This window comes from Leuresthes tenuis, unplaced genomic scaffold, assembly GCF_036924035.1.
Source record: "Leuresthes tenuis unplaced genomic scaffold, fLeuTen1.0.hap1 SCAF_10, whole genome shotgun sequence".
In the NCBI taxonomy this organism is placed as follows: domain Eukaryota; kingdom Metazoa; phylum Chordata; class Actinopteri; order Atheriniformes; family Atherinopsidae; genus Leuresthes; species Leuresthes tenuis.
In genome coordinates this window covers 25,766,421-25,788,002 of record NW_027325364.1, presented here as the reverse complement: position 1 = coordinate 25,788,002, position 21,582 = coordinate 25,766,421, and the positions used below count along the sequence as shown (strand labels likewise).

General features: G+C 42.7%; 6 non-coding genes across 6 annotated transcripts; 4 read left to right on the top strand and 2 right to left on the bottom strand.

The window, feature by feature from the left end:
* The first annotated feature begins 12,003 nt into the window (after positions 1–12,003).
* On the top strand, positions 12,004–12,117 carry LOC140317311 (U5 spliceosomal RNA). Its single transcript, XR_011917636.1, has one exon. It is a non-coding gene; the product is annotated as a U5 spliceosomal RNA (small nuclear RNA).
* Positions 12,118–12,425: 308 nt separating this feature from the next.
* LOC140317081 (U2 spliceosomal RNA) lies at positions 12,426–12,609 on the top strand. The gene has a single exon (XR_011917429.1). It is a non-coding gene; the product is annotated as a U2 spliceosomal RNA (small nuclear RNA).
* Positions 12,610–14,889: 2,280 nt separating this feature from the next.
* LOC140317199 (U5 spliceosomal RNA) lies at positions 14,890–15,003 on the top strand. The gene has a single exon (XR_011917533.1). It is a non-coding gene; the product is annotated as a U5 spliceosomal RNA (small nuclear RNA).
* Positions 15,004–15,319: 316 nt separating this feature from the next.
* On the top strand, positions 15,320–15,510 carry LOC140317013 (U2 spliceosomal RNA). The gene has a single exon (XR_011917367.1). It is a non-coding gene; the product is annotated as a U2 spliceosomal RNA (small nuclear RNA).
* A 2,629-nt stretch (positions 15,511–18,139) lies between these two features.
* On the bottom strand, positions 18,140–18,330 carry LOC140317012 (U2 spliceosomal RNA). Its single transcript, XR_011917366.1, has one exon. It is a non-coding gene; the product is annotated as a U2 spliceosomal RNA (small nuclear RNA).
* A 316-nt stretch (positions 18,331–18,646) lies between these two features.
* Positions 18,647–18,760, bottom strand: LOC140317388 (U5 spliceosomal RNA). Its single transcript, XR_011917707.1, has one exon. It is a non-coding gene; the product is annotated as a U5 spliceosomal RNA (small nuclear RNA).
* Positions 18,761–21,582: the final 2,822 nt, after the last annotated feature.

Here is a 21,582-nt window from a genome sequence, read left to right as displayed (position 1 = left end):
TATTTACCATGTCTAGAAAGATTTAAACAAAAAAAAAACAACGTTGTACTTTGCAGTAAAAGAAAGAGCAAATCTAAAGTTTCAGGAATCCGAGAATAAGCTTACTTTCATGAGTTCTTCACGATTTCGGATTTTGCTATAAAATGAATTCCTTCACTCAAACTAAATTAAAACTGCTAAACCGCTAATCTGTTACATGTAAGGCAGATGTCAAATTCACCGAAATAGGATCTAAGGGTATTCGGCCAATCGAGCTGTAGCAGCTTTGGTAAAAGAGTATAAGTTGAAGAGTTTGTGAATAAAGGTGTGCGCACACATAGTGAGCTGTAGGAAAATAGGCAGGGAGCAATGCCGGCTGGGGTATATGTTCTTGTATGTTGTCTGACTGTTTGATTAGAATGTCTTGTGTAAGTGTCCTGTTGAATGTTACATGTTTGGGCTTTGACACTTCACGGTGGTTGTTAACTGTGTGGTGTGTCCTGAAATGTTATATGTTTGGGCTGTGTGACATGCTTAATGCTTGTCAGTAGCTACCCACTTATTCATATATAGCAACTGACAACATAAGAAGTCTGGACATACTTTGATAGTAGTTGTAGAAGTATCCTTATTGATAATAGATAAACTAATTCATAGTGATAGAACAGTAGATGAACAGGTGCCTGCACATGTCTCATGAAAATAAAATGGGTGTATGATTGCTGACGGCAGAGCAATACTGCCAAACTTATGAGTTCTTGTGGCAAACTTGATTCAGTGTCTTGACGTGTATACGCTGTTTCGCTGACTTGATTGTCACAAGAAACAAAGTGTGTTTGATAAGATCCGACCATTTTATTACGGGAGGATCAGTATGTATGGATTCTGATGTGACTGATAAACCCATTCGTATCGTAAGCATAATCTAATACGTGAGACAACGCCCTGGCACACAATCAAAAAAAAAAAGAGAGAGCGGTTTTGTGTCCCCACAGTCCATAATGTAGAAAAGAGAGAAAAAAGCCTTTCTGATTTGGTGTGTGTTCTCACAGTGCAGAGTGTAGAGAAAAGAGAGAAAAGAAAGCCGTTTTGGTGTCACGGGTGTTGTAACTTACACACACACATTTCTGAATTGAGAAAGGAAATTATTTTAGAGGAAGCACTAGAGTTTAGATCCCACATTTGTTGATAGGCATTCATTTATTTCTTCACTTCTGATGAAGTTTCAACAATAAACAACAAACTTTGTATTATGAGAAAGAACCAGACTCATTCTTCAGGAATCCGAAAATAAGCTCTATTTTACGAGTTATGCACGAATTCGGATTCTCCTATAAAACCTTAACTCTAACCAAGTTAAGACTGCTTTGTCCTTCATATTTATTCATGTCTAATCAAGTTTCAACGATAAACAACGTTGTACTTTGTACTTCTTCAGCAATAAGCATCTCTCGACATATGACGAAATACAGAATTTGCTATAAAATTAATTCCTTCTATCAGCCTGACTCAAAACTGTTTGTCCTCCTTATTTATCCACTTCAAATCAAGTTTCAACAATTAAAAAAATGTTGTAGTTTGAGAAAAAACAACTTAATCTTAAGCAATCAGTAGGGTAAGAAAGGGTAAGAAAAGGTGCAAATGCCAACCATACATCACTAAAAGGTGGAGCGGAAGTATTCGGCTGCAAGTAGGTGCGAATGCCTGACAATGTATGATCAAAAGAGGGAGCGGAGGTTTTCGGCTGCAAGGTCTGAATGTCCAACCATAATTTGTAAAAACCGGGGAAGAAAAGGCTCGAAAGCCCGACTATACACCATCAAAAGCGGGAGCGGAGGTGTTCGGCTGCAAGTAGGTGTGAATGTTCGACCATAATTTGTAAAAAGCGGGTAAGAAAAGGTTCGAATGCCCGACTATATATTAACCAAAGCAGGAGGAGAGGTCTTCGGATAAGAGTGGGTGAGAATTTACAACCATAATCTATAAAATGCGGTGAAAAAAAAGGTGTGAATACCCCATAGAACACTAAAAGGTAGAGCGGAAGTGTTCGGCTGCAAGAAGGTGTGAATGTCTACCCATAATTACTGAAAAATGGGTAAGAAAAGGTGCGAATGCCTAACCATACATCATCAAAAGAGGGAGCGGAGGTGTTCCGCTGTAAGACAGTGTGAATGTCCGACCATAGATGGTAAAAAGCGGGTAAGAAAAGGTTAAATTACCCGACTGTACACAATCAAAAGAGGGAGCGGAGTTGTTCAGCTAAGAGAAGGTGTGAAAGTCCGACCATGGTTTGTAAAAAGCGGGTAAGAAAAGGTTCGTATGCCCGAATATACACGATCAAAACCGGAAGCGTAGGTGTTCGGCTGCAAGAAGGTGTGAACGTCCGACCAAGGTTTGTAAAAAAGCAGTTAAGAAAAGGTTCGAATATCTAACCAAACATAATCAAAAGCGGGAGCAGAGCTGTTCGACTGCAAGTAGGTGTGAATGTCAGAGAATAATTTGCAAAAAGCTGATGAAAAAGGGTGAGAAATCCCGACTATACACCATCAAATGCGGTAGCGGAGTTGTTCGGCTGTGAGTAGGTGTGATTCTCCAACCATAATTGCTGAAAGATGTGTTAGAAAAGGTAAGAATGCCGGTCCATACATCATCAAAAGCGGGAGAGGTGGTGTTCGGCTGCAAGTAGGTGTGAATGTCCATTAATAATTGCTTTAAAACATGAAAGAAAATTTTCGAATATCAAACCTTACATGATCAAAAGCGGGAGCAGAGGTGTTCCGCTGTAAGACGGTGTGAATGTCCGACCATAGTTGGTAAAAAGCGGGTAAGAAAAGGTTAAAATACCCGACTGTACACAATCAATAGCGGGAGCGGAGTTGTTCGGCTACAAGAAGGTGTGAAAGTCACACCATGGTTTGTAAAAATCGGGAAGAAAAGGCTCGAAAGCCCGACTATACACCATCAAAAAGAAGGTTTGAATGTCCATCAATAATTGCTTTAAAATAAGAAAGTAAATTTTCGAATATCAAACCGTACATGATCATAAGCGGGAGAGGAGGTGTTCCGCTGTAAGACGGTGTGAATGTCCGACCATAGTTGGTAAAAAGCGGGTAAGAAAAGGTTAAAATACCCGACTGTACACAATCAATAGCGGGAGCGGAGTTGTTCGGCTACTAAAAGGTGTGAAAGTCCGACCCTGGTTTGTAAAAAGCGGGTAAGAAAAGGTTCGAATGCCCGAACATACACCATCAAAAGAGGGAGCGGAGGTGTTCCGCTGTAAGACGGTGTGAATGTCCGATCATAGTTGGTAAAAAGCGGGTAAGAAAAGGTTAAAATACCCGACTGTACACAATCAAAAGAGGGAGCGGAGTTGTTCAGCTAAGAGAAGGTGTGAAAGTCCGACCATGGTTTGTAAAAAGCGGGTAAGAAAAGGTTCGTATGCCCGAATATACACTATCAAAACCGGAAGCGTAGGTGTTCGGCTGCAAGAAGGTGTGAACGTCCGACCAAAGTTTGTAAAAAAGCAGTTAAGAAAAGGTTCGAATATCTAACCAAACATAATCAAAAGCGGGAGCAGAGCTGTTCGACTGCAAAGTAGGTGTGAATGTCAGAGAATAATTTGCAAAAAGCTGATGAGAAAGGGTGAGAAATCCCGACTATACACCATCAAATGCTGTAGCGGAGTTGTTCGGCTGTGAGTAGGTGTGATTCTCCAACCATAATTGCTGAAAAATGTGTTAGAAAAGGTAAGAATGCCGGTCCATACATCATCAAAAGCGGGAGAGGTGGTGTTCGGCTGCAAGTAGGTGTGAATGTCAATTAATAATTGCTTTAAAACATGAAAGAAAATTTTCGAATATCAAACCTTACATGATCATTAGCGGGAGAGGAGGTGTTCAGCTGCAAGAAGATGTGAATATCCACCCATAATTACTGAAAAATGGGTAGGAAAAGATGCGAATGTCCAACCATAAATCATCAAAAGCAGGAGTGGAGTTTTTCAGCTACAAGAAGGTATGAAAGTCCAACCATGGTTTGTAAAAAGCGGGTAAGAGAAGGTTCGAATACCTGAATATATACCATCAAAAGCGGAAGCGGGGGTGTTCGGCTGCAAGAAGGTGTGAACGTCCGACCAAAGTTTGTAAAAAGCAGTTAAGAAAAGGTTTGAATATCCAACCGAACATAATCAAAAGCGGGAGCAGAGCTGTTCGACTGCAAGTAGGTGTGAATGTCAGATCATAATTGCTGAAAAATGTGATAGAAAAGACTAGAATGCCGGACAATACATCATCAAAAGCGGGAGAGGTGGTTTTTCGGCTGCAAGTAGGTGTGAATGTCCAGCCATAATTACTCACAAACGGGGGAAGAAAAGGTAGTATTTCCAGACCGCACATGATCAAAACAGGGAATGGAGGTGGTTCAGCTGCAAGGTGTGAATGTCTGACTAAAGTTTGTAAAAACCGTGTAAGACAAGGGGCGAATGCCCGACAATGTATGATCAAAAGAGGGAGCGGAGGTTTTCGGCTGCAAGGTCTGAATGTCCAACCATAATTTGTAAAAATCGGGGAAGAAAAGGCTCGAAAGCCCGACTATACACCATCAAAAGCGGGAGCAGAGGTGTTCAGGTGCAAGAAGGTCTGAATGTCCGACCAATAATTACTGAAAAATGGGTAAGAAAAGGTGCGAATGCCAAATCACACATCATCAAAAGCAGGAGCGGATGTGATCGGCTACAAGAAGGTTTGAATGTCCAACCATAGTAAGTAATAGGTGGGTAAGAAAAGGCTCGAATGCCCGACTATACACCATCAAAAGCGGAAGCGGAGGTGTTCGGCTGCAAGACGGTGTGAACGTCCGACCAAAGTTTGTAAAAAGCATTAAGAAAATGTTCGAATATCCAACCAAACATAATCAAAAGCGGGAGCAGAGCTGTTCGACTGCAAGTAGGTGTGAATATCAGATCATAATTTGCAAAAAGCTGATGAGAAAGGGTGAGAATGCCCGACTATACACTATCAAATGTGGGAGCGGAGGTGTTCGTCTGTGAGTAGGTGTGAATGTCCGACCATAATTGCTGAAAAATGTGTTAGAAAAGGTAAGAATGCCGGACCATATATCATCAAAAGCGGGAGAGGTTGTGTTTGGCTGCAAGAAGGTGTGAATGTCCAGCCATAATTACTTACAAACGGGTAAGAAAAGGTACTATTGCCAGACCATATATGATCAAAACAGGGAGTGGAGGTGGTTCAGCTGCAAGAAGGTTTGAATGTCCGACTAAAGTTTGTAAAAAGCGGGTAAGACAAGGTGTGAATGCCCGACAATGTATGATCAAAAGAGGAGCGGAGGTTTTCGGCTGCAAGAAGGTCTGAATGTCCACCCATAATTACTGAAAAATGGGTAAGAAAAGGTGCGAAAGCCCAACCGCACATGATCATAAGTGGATGAGAATGTGTTCGACTGCAAGTAGGTGTGAATGTAAGATCATAATTTGTAAAAAGCGGGTAAGAAAAGGTAAGAATGCCCAACCATAAATTATCAAAAGCGGCAGCAGAGTTTCGGCTGGTATTTAGAATGTCTAGATAGATTTCAACAAAAAACAACGTTGTACTTTGCAGTAAAAGAAAGTGCAAATCAAAAGTTTTAGGAATCCGAGAATAAGCTTATTTTCATGAGTTCTGCACGATTTCGGATTTTATGTATAAAATGAATTTCTTCACGCAAACTAAGTTAACACTGCTTTGTCCTTCATATGTACCCATTTCTACATATATTTCAAGCATAAACTTCCTCATATTACCCTGAATGAGAAAGAGCCACACTTGTGATTAAGCCATACCTCCCTTTTGAGGAGTTCTGCATGATTTGGGATTTTATCTATAAAATTAATTCCTTCACTCAAACTATGTTAAAACGGCTTTTACCTTCATATTTATCAATGTCTCGATAGATTTAAACAAAAAAACAACGTTGTACTTTGCAATAAAAGAAAGAGCAAATCAAAAGTTTTAGGAATCCGAGAATAAGCTTATTTTCATGAGTTCTGCACGATTTCGGATTTTATGTATAAAATGAATTCATTCACTCAAACCAAGTTAAAACTGCTTTTTCCTTCATATTTATCAATGTCTAGATCGACTTCAACAAAGAACAACATTATATTTTGCAGTAGAAGAAAGAGCAAAACTGAAGGATCAGGAATCCGAGAATAAGCTTCTTTTCATACGTTCTGCACGATTTCGGATTTTATGTATAAAATGAATTTCTTCACTCAAACTAAGTTAACACTGCTTTGTCCTTCATATGTACCCATTTCTACATATATTTCAAGCATAAACTTCCTCATACTACCCTGAATGAGAAAGAACCACACTTGTGATTAAGCCATACGCCCCTTTTGAGGAGTTCTGCATGATTTGGGATTTTATCTATAAAATCAATTCCTTCACTCAAACTATGTTAAAACGGCTTTTACCTTCATATTTATCAATGTCTCGATAGATTTAAACAAAAAAAAAAACAACTTTGTACTTTGCAGTAAAAGAAAGAGCCAATCAAAAGTTTTAGGAATCCGAGAATAAGCTTATTTTCATGAGTTCTGCACGATTTCGGATTTTATGTATAAAATGAATTCATTCACTCAAACCAAGTTAAAACTGCTTTTTCCTTCATATTTATCAATGTCTCAATAGATTTAAGCAAAAAAACAACGTTGTACTTTGCAATAAAAGAAAGAGCAAATCAAAAGTTTTAGGAATCCGAGAATAAGCTTATTTTCATGAGTTCTGCACGATTTCGGATTTTATGTATAAAATGAATTCATTCACTCAAACCAAGTTAAAACTGCTTTTTCCTTCATATTTATCAATGTCTAGATCGACTTCAACAAAGAACAACATTGTATTTTGCAGTAGAAGAAAGAGCAAAACTGAAGGATCAGGAATCCGAGAATAAGCTTCTTTTCATACGTTCTGCATGATTTGGGATTTTATGTATAAAATGAATTCCTTCTCTCAAACTAAGTTAACACTGCTTTGTCCTTCATATGTACCCATTTCTACATATATTTCAAGCATAAACTTCCTCATACTACCCTGAATGAGAAAGAACCACACTTGTGATTAAGCCATACGCCCCTTTTGAGGAGTTCTGCATGATTTGGGATTTTTTCTATAAAATCAATTCCTTCACTCAAACTATGTTAAAACGGCTTTTACCTTCATATTTATCAATGTCTCGATAGATTTAAACAAAAAAACAACGTTGTACTTTGCAGTAAAAGAAAGAGCCAATCAAAAGTTTTAGGAATCCGAGAATAAGCTTATTTTCATGAGTTCTGCACGATTTCGGATTTTATGTATAAAATGAATTCATTCACTCAAACCAAGTTAAAACTGCTTTTTCCTTCATATTTATCAATGTCTAGATCGACTTCAACAAAGAACAACACTGTATTTTGCAGTAGAAGAAAGAGCAACACTGAAGGATCAGGAATCCGAGAATAAGCTTATTTTCTTATGGGCAAGTGGGAACTGCTTTGTCCTTCATATTTATCAATGTGTATTTGGATTTCAACTTCTTCTACTGCATCTTCTTCACACCTTCTTGTAGCCGAACACTTCTGCTCCCGCTATTGATTGTGTACAGTCGGGTATTTTAACCTTTTCTTACCCGCTTTTTACCAACTATGGTCGGACATTCACACCGTCTTACAGCGGAACACCTCCGCTCCCGCTTTTTATGGTGTATAGTCGGGCATTCGAACCTTTTCTTACCCGCTATTTACAAACTATGGTAGGACATTCAAACCTTCGTGTATCCGAAAACCTCCGCTCTCTCTTTTGATCATACATTTTCGGACATTCGCACCTTTTCTTACCCGCTTTTTACAAACCATGGTCGGACTGTCACACCTTCTTGTAGCCAAACACATCCGCTCCCGCTATTGATTGTGTACAGTCGGGTATTTTAACCTTTTCTTACCCTTATGATCATGTGCGGTTTTATTTTCGAAAAGTTTCTTTCATGTTTTCTAGCAATTATTGATGGACATGTAGACCTTCTTGCAGCTGAACACCTCCGCTCCCGCTTTTGATCATACATTGTCAGGCATTCGCACTTTGTCTTACCCACTTTTTACAAACTTTAGTCGAACAGTCACACCTTTTTGCAGCCGAACACCATCTCTACCGCTTTTGATGATGTATGGTCCAGCATTCTTACCTTTTCTAACACATTCTTCAGCAATTATGGTCGGACATTCACACCTACTCAGAGCCGAACACCTCCGCTCCCGCATTTGATGGTCTATAGTCGGGCATTCTACAGCGGAAAAGACTCATTCTTATGTTTGGTTAGATATTCGAACCTTTTCTTAACTGCTTTTTACAAACTTTGGTCGGACGTTCACAATATCTTGCAGCCGAAAACCTCCGCTTCCGCTTTTGATGGTGTATATTCGGGCATACGAACCTTTTCTTACCCGCTTTTTACAAACCAAGGTCGGACTTTCACACCTTCTCTTAGCTGAACAACTCCGCTCCCTCTTTTGATTGTGTACAGTCGGGTAATTTAACCTTTTCTTACCCGCTTTTTACCATCTATGGTCGGACATTCACACCGTCTTACAGCGGAACACCTCCGCTCCCTCTTTTGATGATGTATGGTTAGGCATTCGCACCTTTTCTTACCCATTTTTCAGTAATTATGGGTAGACATTCACACCTTCTTGCAGCTGAACACCTCCTCTCCTGCTTATGATCATGTGCAGTTTGATATTCGAAAATTTTCTTTCATGTTTTCTAGCAATTACTGTTGGACATTCCCACCTTCTTACAGCGGAACACCTCCGCTCCCTCCTTTGATGGTGTATGTTCGGGCATTCGAACCTTTTCTTACCCGCTTTTTACAAACTATGGTCAGACATTCAAACCTTCTTGTAGCCGAACACATCCACTCCTGCTTTTGATGATGGGTATTCAAACCTACTTGTTGCCCGCTTTTCATTAATTATGGGTGGACAAACACACCTTGTCGCAGCCAAACACCTCCGCTCCCTGTTAGGATCATGTATGGTTGGGCATTCGTACCTTTTCTTACCCATTTTTCAGTAATTATGGGTGGACATTCACACCTTCTTGCATTTGAACACCTCCTCTCCCGCTTATGATCATGTGCGGTTTGATATTCGAAAATTCTCTTCCATGTTTTCTAGCAATTATTGATGGACATTCAGACCTTCTTGCAGCTGAACACCTCCGCTCCAGCTGTTGATGGTGTATAGTCGGGCTTTCGAGCCTTTTCTTCCCAGATTTTTACAAAATATGGATTGACATTCAGACCTTGTTTCAGCCGAAAACCTCCGCTCCCTCTTTTGATCATACATTGTCGGGCATTCGCACCTTTTCTTACCCGCTTTTTACAAACCATGGTCGGACTTTCACACCTTTTAGTAGCGGAACAACTCTGCTCCCGCTATTGATTGTGTACATTCGGGTATTTTAACCTTTTCTTACCTGCTTTTTGCCAACTATGGTCGGACATTCACACCTTCTTACAGCGGAACACCTCCGCTCCCTCCTTTGATGGTGTATGTTCGGGCATTCGAACCTTTTCTTACCCGCTTTTTACAAACTATGGTCAGACATTCAAACCTTCTTGCAGCCGAACACTTCCGCTCTACCTTTTAGTGTTCTATGGGGTATTCACACCTTTTTTTTCACCGCATTTTATAGATTATGGTTGTAAATTCTCACCCACTCTTATCCGAAGACCTCTCCTCCTGCTTTGGTTAATATATAGTCGGGCATTCGAACCTTTTCTTACCCGCTTTTTACAAATTATGGTCGAACATTCACACCTACTTGCAGCCGAACACCTCCGCTCCCGCTTTTGATGGTGTATAGTCGGGCTTTCGAGCCTTTTCTTCCCCGGTTTTTACAAATTATGGTTGGACATTCAGACCTTGCAGCGAAAACCTCCGCTCCCTCTTTTGATCATACATTGTCAGGCATTCGCACCTACTTGCAGCCGAATACTTCCGCTCCACCTTTTAGTGATGTATGGTTGGCATTTGCACCTTTTCTTACCCTTTCTTACCCTACTGATTGCTTAAGATTAAGTTGTTTTTTCTCAAACTACAACATTTTTTTAATTGTTGAAACTTGATTTGAAGTGGATAAATAAGGAGGACAAACAGTTTTGAGTCAGGCTGATAGAAGGAATTAATTTTATAGCAAAATCTGTATTTCGTCATATGTCGAGAGATGCTTATTGCTGAAGAAGTACAAAGTACAACGTTGTTTATCGTTGAAACTTGATTAGACATGAATAAATATGAAGGACAAAGCAGTCTTAACTTGGTTAGAGTTAAGGTTTTATAGGAGAATCCGAATTCGTGCATAACTCGTAAAATAGAGCTTATTTTCGGATTCCTGAAGAATGAGTCTGGTTCTTTCTCATAATACAAAGTTTGTTGTTTATTGTTGAAACTTCATCAGAAGTGAAGAAATAAATGAATGCCTATCAACAAATGTGGGATCTAAACTCTAGTGCTTCCTCTAAAATAATTTCCTTTCTCAATTCAGAAATGTGTGTGTGTAAGTTACAACACCCGTGACACCAAAACGGCTTTCTTTTCTCTCTTTTCTCTACACTCTGCACTGTGAGAACACACACCAAATCAGAAAGGCTTTTTTCTCTCTTTTCTACATTATGGACTGTGGGGACACAAAACCGCTCTCTCTTTTTTTTTTTTATTGTGTGCCAGGGCGTTGTCTCACGTATTAGATTATGCTTACGATACGAATGGGTTTATCAGTCACATCAGAATCCATACATACTGATCCTCCCGTAATAAAATGGTCGGATCTTATCAAACACACTTTGTTTCTTGTGACAATCAAGTCAGCGAAACAGCGTATACACGTCAAGACACTGAATCAAGTTTGCCACAAGAACTCATAAGTTTGGCAGTATTGCTCTGCCGTCAGCAATCATACACCCATTTTATTTTCGTGAGACATGTTCAGGCACCTGTTCATCTACTGTTCTATCACTATGAATTAGTTTATCTATTATCAATAAGGATACTTCTACAACTACTATCAAAGTATGTCCAGACTTCTTATGTTGTCAGTTGCTATATATGAATAAGTGGGTAGCTACTGACAAGCATTAAGCATGTCACACAGCCCAAACATATAACATTTCAGGACACACCACACAGTTAACAACCACCGTGAAGTGTCAAAGCCCAAACATGTAACATTCAACAGGACACTTACACAAGACATTCTAATCAAACAGTCAGACAACATACAAGAACATATACCCCAGCCGGCATTGCTCCCTGCCTATTTTCCTACAGCTCACTATGTGTGCGCACACCTTTATTCACAAACTCTTCAACTTATACTCTTTTACCAAAGCTGCTACAGCTCGATTGGCCGTATACCCTTAGATCCTATTTCGGTGAATTTGACATCTGCCTTACATGTAACAGATTAGCGGTTTAGCAGTTTTAATTTAGTTTGAGTGAAGGAATTCATTTTATAGCAAAATCCGAAATCGTGAAGAACTCATGAAAGTAAGCTTATTCTCGGATTCCTGAAACTTTAGATTTGCTCTTTCTTTTACTGCAAAGTACAACGTTGTTTTTTTTTTGTTTAAATCTTTCTAGACATGGTAAATATGAAGGACAAAGCAGTTTTAACATAGTTTGAGTGAAGGAATTCATTTTATAGATAAAATCCCAAGAGTCTGCTGAGAAAAGAGAGTGAATGCGAAGTAGACTTTAACACGGCTCTGGGAGCGAGCCGAGTGTGGGCTAACTGGGAGAATTGCTTGAAAGAAACGCGACACCGAATGAGCGGTCAGAACAAAGCCTCAATACGGTGTTCCCGTGGTGTTTTTGTTGCTGCCTTGTCGATTGCACAGGGGCAAGCGTTTCAACCAAGCAACGCTCACCATGGGGAAGGTGGCTATGGCAACTAGCCTGATGCCCTGCTCCCGCAGTGACGGATAATCGTACTCTGGTTTCTCTTCATAACATACAAGTCTTTCGCCTTTTACTAAAGACTTTCGTGGAGAGCAGCACTAATGAGTTGTTTCTATTTTTGGCAGGCTTTACCTTTGCGGGTGAAGCCCTTTCTGTCTGTGCAAAAGAAATCTTGTTACTGTGCAGAGTGACTTCTCTGAGTAGAGTCGCCTTACTTGTTGCGATTGTGCCGATGTTCGAAGCTGGAGTGCAAAGTTGTTGCTTGAATGGTGCTTGCTGGAGCATGCGGGAGTGCAAAGTTATACCATTTAAAAGGGCTGAAGAGTGCTCAGTGCAGCGGGTGGGCGGAGGTGCAACGTGACACTCTGGCCACCTATGGCCATAAAAAGAACACTGCTACAAGTGCGCATTGTGCCAGCAAGGGCCCTCGGACCTGAAACAGTGGACAGTTATCGCTTCTCGGCCTTTTGGCTAAGATCAAGTGTAGTATCTGTTCTTATCAGTTTAATGTGTCCTCTATACGAGGACTACATATTAAATGGATTTTTAAGAATAGGAGTTGAAAAAGAAGCTTGCTCCGTTCACTCCAAGCATCGACCCAGTACTGCAGTGCCGCTGGGAACGGTGCGCTCTTCTCTGCTCTTGTGAAAAAGCAAACAGCGGTGCAGGATGGAAGTTTCAGGGAGCCCAAGATGAAACTTTCTTTTAATCTGCTGAGAAAAGAGAGTGAATGCGAAGTAGACTTTAACACAGCTCTGGAAGCGAGCCGAGTGTGGGCTAACCAGGAGAATTGCTTGAAAGAAACGCGACACCGAATGAGTGGTCAGAACAAAGCCTCAATACGGTGTTCCCGTGGTGTTTGTGGCTGCCTTGTCTTTTGCACAGAGTAAAAGACAAGGCAGCCATCGAATAGGGCCCGATTGTTCCTACTTGGTCAGCCGAGGAGCAAGGGGGGGAGCAAGCGTCTCAACCAAGCAAATCTCACCAAGTAGGAACAATCGGGCCCTATTCGATTGCTGCAACACCTGAAAGAGATATTGATGCGAGACCCGATCAAAAGCTTTTTCAAAGTCTAAATTTAAGATGACAAGCCGGGTGTTTCTGTCTCTAGCGTAATCAATGATGTCTCGAATCAGTACGAGGCTGTCGGTGAGTTGTCTCTCTGAGATGGCACAAGCCTGGTCTGGGTGAATTACCTCCTCTAAAACAGAGGACATCCGTGTCGTTAAAACCTTGCTAAAAAGTTTACAGTCAAAGTTTAAAAGTGTGATGGGCCTCCAATTCTTTAGGTCAGTCTTATCATTTTTATCAAAAGTGAAGAAATAAATGAATGCCTATCAACAAATGTTGGATCTAAACTCTAGTGCTTCCTCTAAAATAATTTCCTTTCTCAATTTAGAAATGTGTGTGTGTAAGTCACAACACCCGTGACACCAAAACGGCTTTCTTTTCTCTACACTCTGCACTGTGAGCACACACACCAAATCAGAAAGGCTTTTTTCTCTCTTTTCTACATTATGGACTGTGGGGACACAAAACCGCTCTCTCTTTTTTTTTTTATCGTGTGCCAGGGCGTTGTCTCACGTATTAGATTGTGCTTAAGATACGAATGGGTTTTATCAGTCACATCAGAATCCATACATACTGATCCTCCCGTAATAAAATGGTCGGATCTTATCAAACACACTTTGTTTCTTGTGACAATCAAGTCAGCGAAACAGCGTATACACGTCAAGACACTGAATCAAGTTTGCCACAAGAACTCATAAGTTTGGCAGTATTGCTCTGCCGTCAGCAATCATACATCCATTTTATTTTCGTGAGACATGTGCAGGCACCTGTTCATCTACTGTTCTATCACTATGAATTAGTTTATCTATTATCAATAAGGATACTTCTACAACTACTCTATCAAAGTATGTCCGGACTTCTTACGTTGTCAGTTGCTATATATGAATAAGTGGGTAGCTACTGAGAAGCATTAAGCATGTCACACAGCCCAAACATATAACATTTCAGGACACACCACACAGTTAACAACCACAGTGAAGCGTGTCAAAGCCCAAACATGTAACATTCAACAGGACACTTACACAACATATTCAAATCAAACAGTCAGACAACATACAAGAACATATACCCCAGTCGGCATTGCTCCCTGCCTATTTTCCTACAGCTCACCATGTGTGTGCACACCTTTATTCACAAACTCTTCAATTTATACTCTTTTACCGAAGCTGCTACAGCTCGATTGGCCGAATACCGAATAATCCTAATTCGGTGAATTTGACATCTGCCTTACATGTAACAGATTAGCGGTTTAGCAGTTTTAATTTAGTTTGAGTGAAGGAATTCATTTTATAGCAAAATCCGAAATCGTGAAGAACTCATGAAAGTAAGCTTATTCTCGGATTCCTGAAACTTTAGATTTGCTATTTCTTTTACTGCAAAGTACAACGTTGGTTTTTTTGTTTAAATCTTTCAAGACATGGTAAATATGAAGGACAAAGCAGTTTTAACATAGTTTGAGTGAAGGAATTCATTTTATTGATAAAATCCCAAAAGTCTGCTGAGAAAAGAGAGTGAATGCGAAGTAGACTTTAACACGGCTCTGGGAGCGAGCCGAGTGCGGGCTAACTGGGAGAATTGCTTGAAAGAAACGCGACACCGAATGAGCGGTCAGAACAAAGCCTCAATACGGTTTTCCCGTGGTGTTTTTGTTGCTGCCTTGTCTTTTAGTAAAAGACAAGGCAGCCATCGAATAGGGCCCGATTGTTCCTACTTGGTCAGCCGAGGAGCAAGGGGGGGGGGGGGGGGGGGGGGGGGAGCAAGCGTCTCAACCAAGCAAAGCTCACCATGGGGAAGGTGGCTATGCCAACTAGCCTGATGCCCTGCTCCCGCAGTGACGGATAATCGTACTCTGGTTTCTCTTCATAACGTACAAGTCTTTCGCCTTTTACTAAAGACTTCTGTGGAGAGCAGCACTAATGAGTTGTTTCTATTTTTGGCAGGCTTTACCTTTGCGGGTGAAGCCCTTTCTGTCTGTGCAAAAGAAATCTTGTTACTGTGCAGAGTGACTTCTCTGAGTAGAGTCGCCTTACTTGTTGCGACTGTGCCGATGTTCGAAGCTGGAGTGCAAAGTTGTTGCTTGAATGGTGCTTGCTGGAGCGTGCGGGAGTGCAAAGTTATACCATTTAAAAGGGCTGAAGAGTGCTCAGTGCAGCAGGTGGGCGGAGGTGCAAAGTGACACTCTGGCCACCTATGGCCATAAAAAGAACAGGGGTGTTAGCGGACAAGTGCGCATTGTGCCAGGAAGGGCCCTCGGACGTGAACCAGTGGACAGTTGTCGCTTCTCGGCCTTTTGGCTAAGATCAAGTGTAGTATCTGTTCTTATCAGTTTAATATCTGATATGTCCTCTATACGAGGACTACATATTAAATGGATTTTTAGCAATAGGAGTTGAAAAAGTAGCTTGCTCCGTTCACTCCAACCATTGACCCCGTACTGCAGTGCCGCTGGGAACGGTGCGCTCTTCTCTACTCTTGTGAAAAAGCAAACAGCGGTGCAGGATGCAAGTTTCAGGGAGCCCAAGATGAAACTTTCTCTTAGTCTGCTGAGAAAAGAGAGTGAATGCGAAGTAGACTTTAACACGGCTCTGGGAGCGAGTCGAGTGCGGGCTAACCGGGAGAATTGCTTGAAAGAAACGCCATACCAAATGAGCGGTCAGAACAAAGCCTCAATACGGTGTTCCCGTTGTGTTTTTGTTGCTGCCGCTGTTTGCTTTTTCACAAGAGCGCACCTGTTGAGGGGGGGGCCTGGGGGGGCCTGGGTGATGGTGGGTCTCAGGCCCGGGCTGCTGCGACTGGTGTGACCGGGTGGTTTGTTTGTTTGTTTTTTGTTGTTGTTTGTTTGTTTTTTGTAGAGGTCCTCCGGAGTGGGGCTGGGTTGAGTGGGGTGGGGCGGGATGGGTACCTTCTGGGGGTACAGTAGCTCCCAGAATATGGTCGCTGCAGGCCCCGAGCCTGGTGGACATCAGGCCCTCCTGTCCTGTGTTGGCTCCCTTTTAAAAAGTACAGAACTTAGAACAGGTCTAGTCCCTGGCTTTCGGCAGAACTGTCTTCTTTACTTTTTTTTTTTTTCCCCTTATCGTGTTCAGCATTATGGCAGCAGAATTGTAGTCTGAATACCTTTGATGCCAAACAGATTTGCTTTGCCAAGGGAAGTTTTATAAATGTAAAGCTCCCCTTGATGCCCATTTATTTATTTCTGTTTACAATATATGACATGTAATAGAACTGAACCGGACCGGGGGACAAGGAAAGAAGAAGAGGAAAGAAGAGAAAAACAGAACATACATCGCATACAACACAGCTGTGGATATAGATGACCTGAGACGACATGATAATACATCAACTGCTTAGCGACCATGCTACTGGACTAATGAATGTGGTTGTGTGTGTGTGAGAACATGCAACACCCATGGCACAGGACCTACATGATAACCGTGCTTAGTTATGAGTGTATAAGCGTACAGGGCCACAATCCACAGCCCCCCCAAGCAATCAGAAGCAGGCAGAGAGGGCCACAAGACCCAGGCCACCAGCAGCCCCCACAGAGCACAGAACCCAGGAAGCCCACCGCAGGGGCAACCACGCATCCACCCAGAAGACTGCAGAGGAAGCCCCCGGAAAGAGCCCCCATAAGCATAGGGCAGAGGCTCTCCGGGAGCCAGGGGCAACAGCCCACCGACGTCGCCAGGCCCCAGCCGCCCAGACATGGGCCGTGCACTGGATCCGGGCCCCAGGAGCCCGAGCGCCCCCAAACCCCCCGACAGAGGCCCCACCCAATACCCAGGAGGGCCAAGCGCCCCAGACAGCCACACAGTGGGTCAGCGCCTGCCCCAGCACCCCTGGCCAAGTGCCCTGGGAGTCAAGACGTGCCCACAGGTGGGTGAAGTCGCGAGCAGCGGAGAGAGGCCACGCCGCCCCCCCCCATCGGGAGAAGTACAGGCAGGCCAGGCGACAGCAAGTCCAAGATCCAGGCCCAATCATTACCACACACACTTTCATGTCCCATACATCCACACGTCCTCCCTCCCTCGACTCCGCTGGGGTGTAGTGCAGCGGGCACACCAGGGGGCCAGCAGCCCCCCAGCCACCACAGACCCCAAACCAGCAGAACAATTAATTAATCCTCCTGGCCCCTCCCGCCCCGAGCAGCAACCAGGAAGCAGGGGTGTGCGAAGAAGACCCCTCCCCTCACCCTTCTGGCTCTTCAATATTTTCTAATAGTGAGCAATTAAAATTGAGGGGCAGCCAAACTTGTAGAACTGGGAGCGTGGCCCTCTGGGCAGCCTACATACCCAAAGAGCCCCGCCCACCAGATGCCACTCAGTGTAACCACCCCCCAAGACCTAATGTGTGTGTGTGAGTGTGTTTGATAAGTAGTAATGTCTAAGGTGTAATTAAAACAGGGGTGGGAACTGCAGAGTGCAACTACTGCAGAGTCCACTACACCCCACCGAACACACACGCCCCCAAAACCCTTCATGTGTGAGTGTGTGCTGTGTACAGGAGCCAGAAGGGAGAATGGGGATATACACTGGGGGCAGCCAGGGACTGGCTGCAATAGGCATCCCCGCTACCAGGGAGCCAACACAGGACAGGAGGGCCTGATGTCCACCAGGCTCGGGGCCTGCAGCGACCATATTCTGGGAGCTACTGTACCCCCAGAAGGTACCCATCCCGCCCCACCCCACTCAACCCAACCCCACTCCGGAGGACCTTTACAAAAAACAAACAAACAACAACAAACAAACAAACCACCCGGTCACACCAGTCGCAGCAGCCCGGGCCTGAGACCCACCATCACCCAGGCCCCCCCAGAGCCCCCCTCAACAGGTGCGCTCTTGTGAAAAAGCAAACAGCGGCAGCAACAAAAACACAACGGGAACACCGTATTGAGGCTTTGTTCTGACCGCTCATTTGGTATGGCGTTTCTTTCAAGCAATTCTCCCGGTTAGCCGACACTCGGCTCGCTCCCATAGCCGGGTTAAAGTCTACATCGCATTCACTCTCTTTTCTCAGCAGACTAAAAGAAAGTTTCATCTTGGGCTCCCTGAAACTTGCATCCTGCACCGCTGTTTGCTTTTTCACAAGAGTAGAGAAGAGCGCACCGTTCCCAGCGGCACTGCAGTACGGGGTCAATGGTTGGAGTGAACGGAGCAAGCTACTTTTTCAACTCCTATTGCTAAAAATCCATTTAATATGTAGTCCTCGTATAGAGGACATATCAGATATTAAACTGATAAGAACAGATACTACACTTGATCTTAGCCAAAAGGCCGAGAAGCGACAACTGTCCACTGGTTCACGTCCGAGGGCCCTTCCTGGCACAATGCGCACTTGTCCGCTAACACCCCTGTTCTTTTTATGGCCATAGGTGGCCAGAGTGTCACTTTGCACCTCCGCCCACCCGCTGCACTGAGCACTCTTCAGCCCTTTTAAATGGTATAACTTTGCACTCCCGCACGCTCCAGCAAGCACCATTCAAGCAACAACTTTGCACTCCAGCTTCGAACATCGGCACAGTCGCAACAAGTAAGGCGACTCTACTCAGAGAAGTCACTCTGCACAGTAACAAGATTTCTTTTGCACAGACAGAAAGGGCTTCACCCGCAAAGGTAAAGCCTGCCAAAAATAGAAACAACTCATTAGTGCTGCTCTCCACAGAAGTCTTTAGTAAAAGGTGAAAGACTTGTACGTTATGAAGAGAAACCAGAGTACGATTATCCGTCACTGCGGGAGCAGGGCATCAGGCTAGTTGGCATAGCCACCTTCCCCATGGTGAGCTTTGCTTGGTTGAAACGCTTGCTCCCCCCCCCCCCCCCCCCCCCCCCTTGCTCCTCGGCTGACCAAGTAGGAACAATCGGGCCCTATTCGATGGCTGCCTTGTCTTTTACTCTGTGCAAAAGACAAGGCAGCAACAAAAACACCACGGGAAAACCGTATTGAGGCTTTGTTCTGACCGCTCATTCGGTGTCGCGTTTCTTTCAAGCAATTCTCCCGGTTAGCCCGCACTCGGCTCGCTCCCAGAGCCGTGTTAAAGTCTACTTCGCATTCACTCTCTTTTCTCAGTAGACTCTTGGGATTTTATCAATAAAATGAATTCCTTCACTCAAACTATGTTAAAACTGCTTTGTCCTTCATATTTACCTTGTCTTGAAAGATTTAAACAAAAAAACCAACGTTGTACTTTGCAGTAAATGAAATAGCAAATCCAAAGTTTCAGGAATCCGAGAATAAGCTTACTTTCATGAGTTCTTCACGATTTCGGATTTTGCTATAAAATGAATTCCTTCACTCAAACTAAATTAAAACTGCTAAACCGCTAATCTGTTACATGTAAGGCAGATGTCAAATTCACCGAATTAGGATTATTCGGTATTCGGCCAATCGAGCTGTAGCAGCTTCGGTAAAAGAGTATAAGTTGAAGAGTTTGTGAATAAAGGTGTGCGCACACATAGTGAGCTGTAGGAAAATAGGCAGGGAGCAATGCCGGCTGGGGTATATGTTCTTGTATGTTGTCTGACTGTTTGATTTGAATGTGTCCTGTTGAATGTTACATGTTTGGGCTTTGACACTTCACGGTGGTTGTTAACTGTGTGGTGTGTCCTGAAATGTTATATGTTTGGGCTGTGTGACATGCTTAATGCTTGTCAGTAGCTACCCACTTATTCATATATAGCAACTGACAACATAAGAAGTCTGGACATACTTTGATAGTAGTTGTAGAAGTATCCTTATTGATAATAGATAAACTAATTCATAGTGATAGAACAGTAGATGAACAGGTGCCTGCACATGTCTCACGAAAATAAAATGGGTGTATGATTGCTGACGGCAGAGCAATACTGCCAAACTTATGAGTTCTTGTGGCAAACTTGATTCAGTGTCTTGACGTGTATACGCTGTTTCGCTGACTTGATTGTCACAAGAAACAAAGTGTGTTTGATAAGATCCGACCATTTTATTACGGGAGGATCAGTATGTATGGATTCTGATGTGACTGATAAACCCATTCGTATCGTAAGCATAATCTAATACGTGAGACAACGCCCTGGCACACAATCAAAAAAAAAAAGAGAGAGCGGTTTTGTGTCCCCACAGTCCATAACGTAGAAAAGAGAGAAAAAAGCCTTTCTGATTTGGTGTGTGTTCTCACAGTGCAGAGTGTAGAGAAAAGAGAGAAAAGAAAGCCGTTTTGGTGTCACGGGTGTTGTAACTTACACACACACATTTCTGAATTGAGAAAGGAAATTATTTTAGAGGAAGCACTAGAGTTTAGATCCCACATTTGTTGATAGGCATTCATTTATTTCTTCACTTCTGATGAAGTTTCAACAATAAACAACAAACTTTGTATTATGAGAAAGAACCAGACTCATTCTTCAGGAATCCGAAAATAAGCTCTATTTTACGAGTTATGCACGAATTCGGATTCTCCTATAAAACCTTAACTCTAACCAAGTTAAGACTGCTTTGTCCTTCATATTTATTCATGTCTAATCAAGTTTCAACGATAAACAACGTTGTACTTTGTACTTCTTCAGCAATAAGCATCTCTCGACATATGACGAAATACAGATTTTGCTATAAAATTAATTCCTTCTATCAGCCTGACTCAAAACTGTTTGTCCTCCTTATTTATCCACTTCAAATCAAGTTTCAACAATTAAAAAAATGTTGTAGTTTGAGAAAAAACAACTTAATCGTAAGCAATCAGTAGGGTAAGAAAGGGTAAGAAAAGGTGCAAATGCCAACCATACATCACTAAAAGGTGGAGCGGAAGTATTCGGCTGCAAGTAGGTGCGAATGCCTGACAATGTATGATCAAAAGAGGGAGCGGAGGTTTTCGGCTGCAAGGTCTGAATGTCCGACCATAATTTGTAAAAACCGGGGAAGAAAAGGCTCGAAAGCCCGACTATACACCATCAAAAGCGGGAGCGGAGGTGTTCGGCTGCAAGTAGGTGTGAATGTTCGACCATAATTTGTAAAAAGCGGGTAAGAAAAGGTTCGAATGCCCGACTATATATTAACCAAAGCAGGAGGAGAGGTCTTCGGATAAGAGTGGGTGAGAATTTACAACCAAAATCTATAAAATGCGGTGAAAAAAAAGGTGTGAATACCCCATAGAACACTAAAAGGTAGAGCGGAAGTGTTCGGCTGCAAGAAGGTGTGAATGTCTGACCATAGTTTGTAAAAAGCGGGTAAGAAAAGGTTCGAATGCCCGAACATACACCATCAAAGGAGGGAGCGGAGGTGTTCCGCTGTAAGAAGGTGTGAATGTCCGACCATAGTTGGCAAAAAGCAGGTAAGAAAAGGTTAAAATACCCGATTGTACATAATCAATAGCGGGAGCAGAGTTGTTCCGCTACTAAAAGGTGTGAAAGTCCGACCATGGTTTGTAAAAAGCGGGTAAGAAAAGGTGCGAATGCCCGACAATGTATGATCAAAAGAGGGAGCGGAGGTTTTCGGCTGAAACAAGGTCTGAATGTCCATCCATATTTTGTAAAAATCTGGGAAGAAAAGGCTCGAAAGCCCGACTA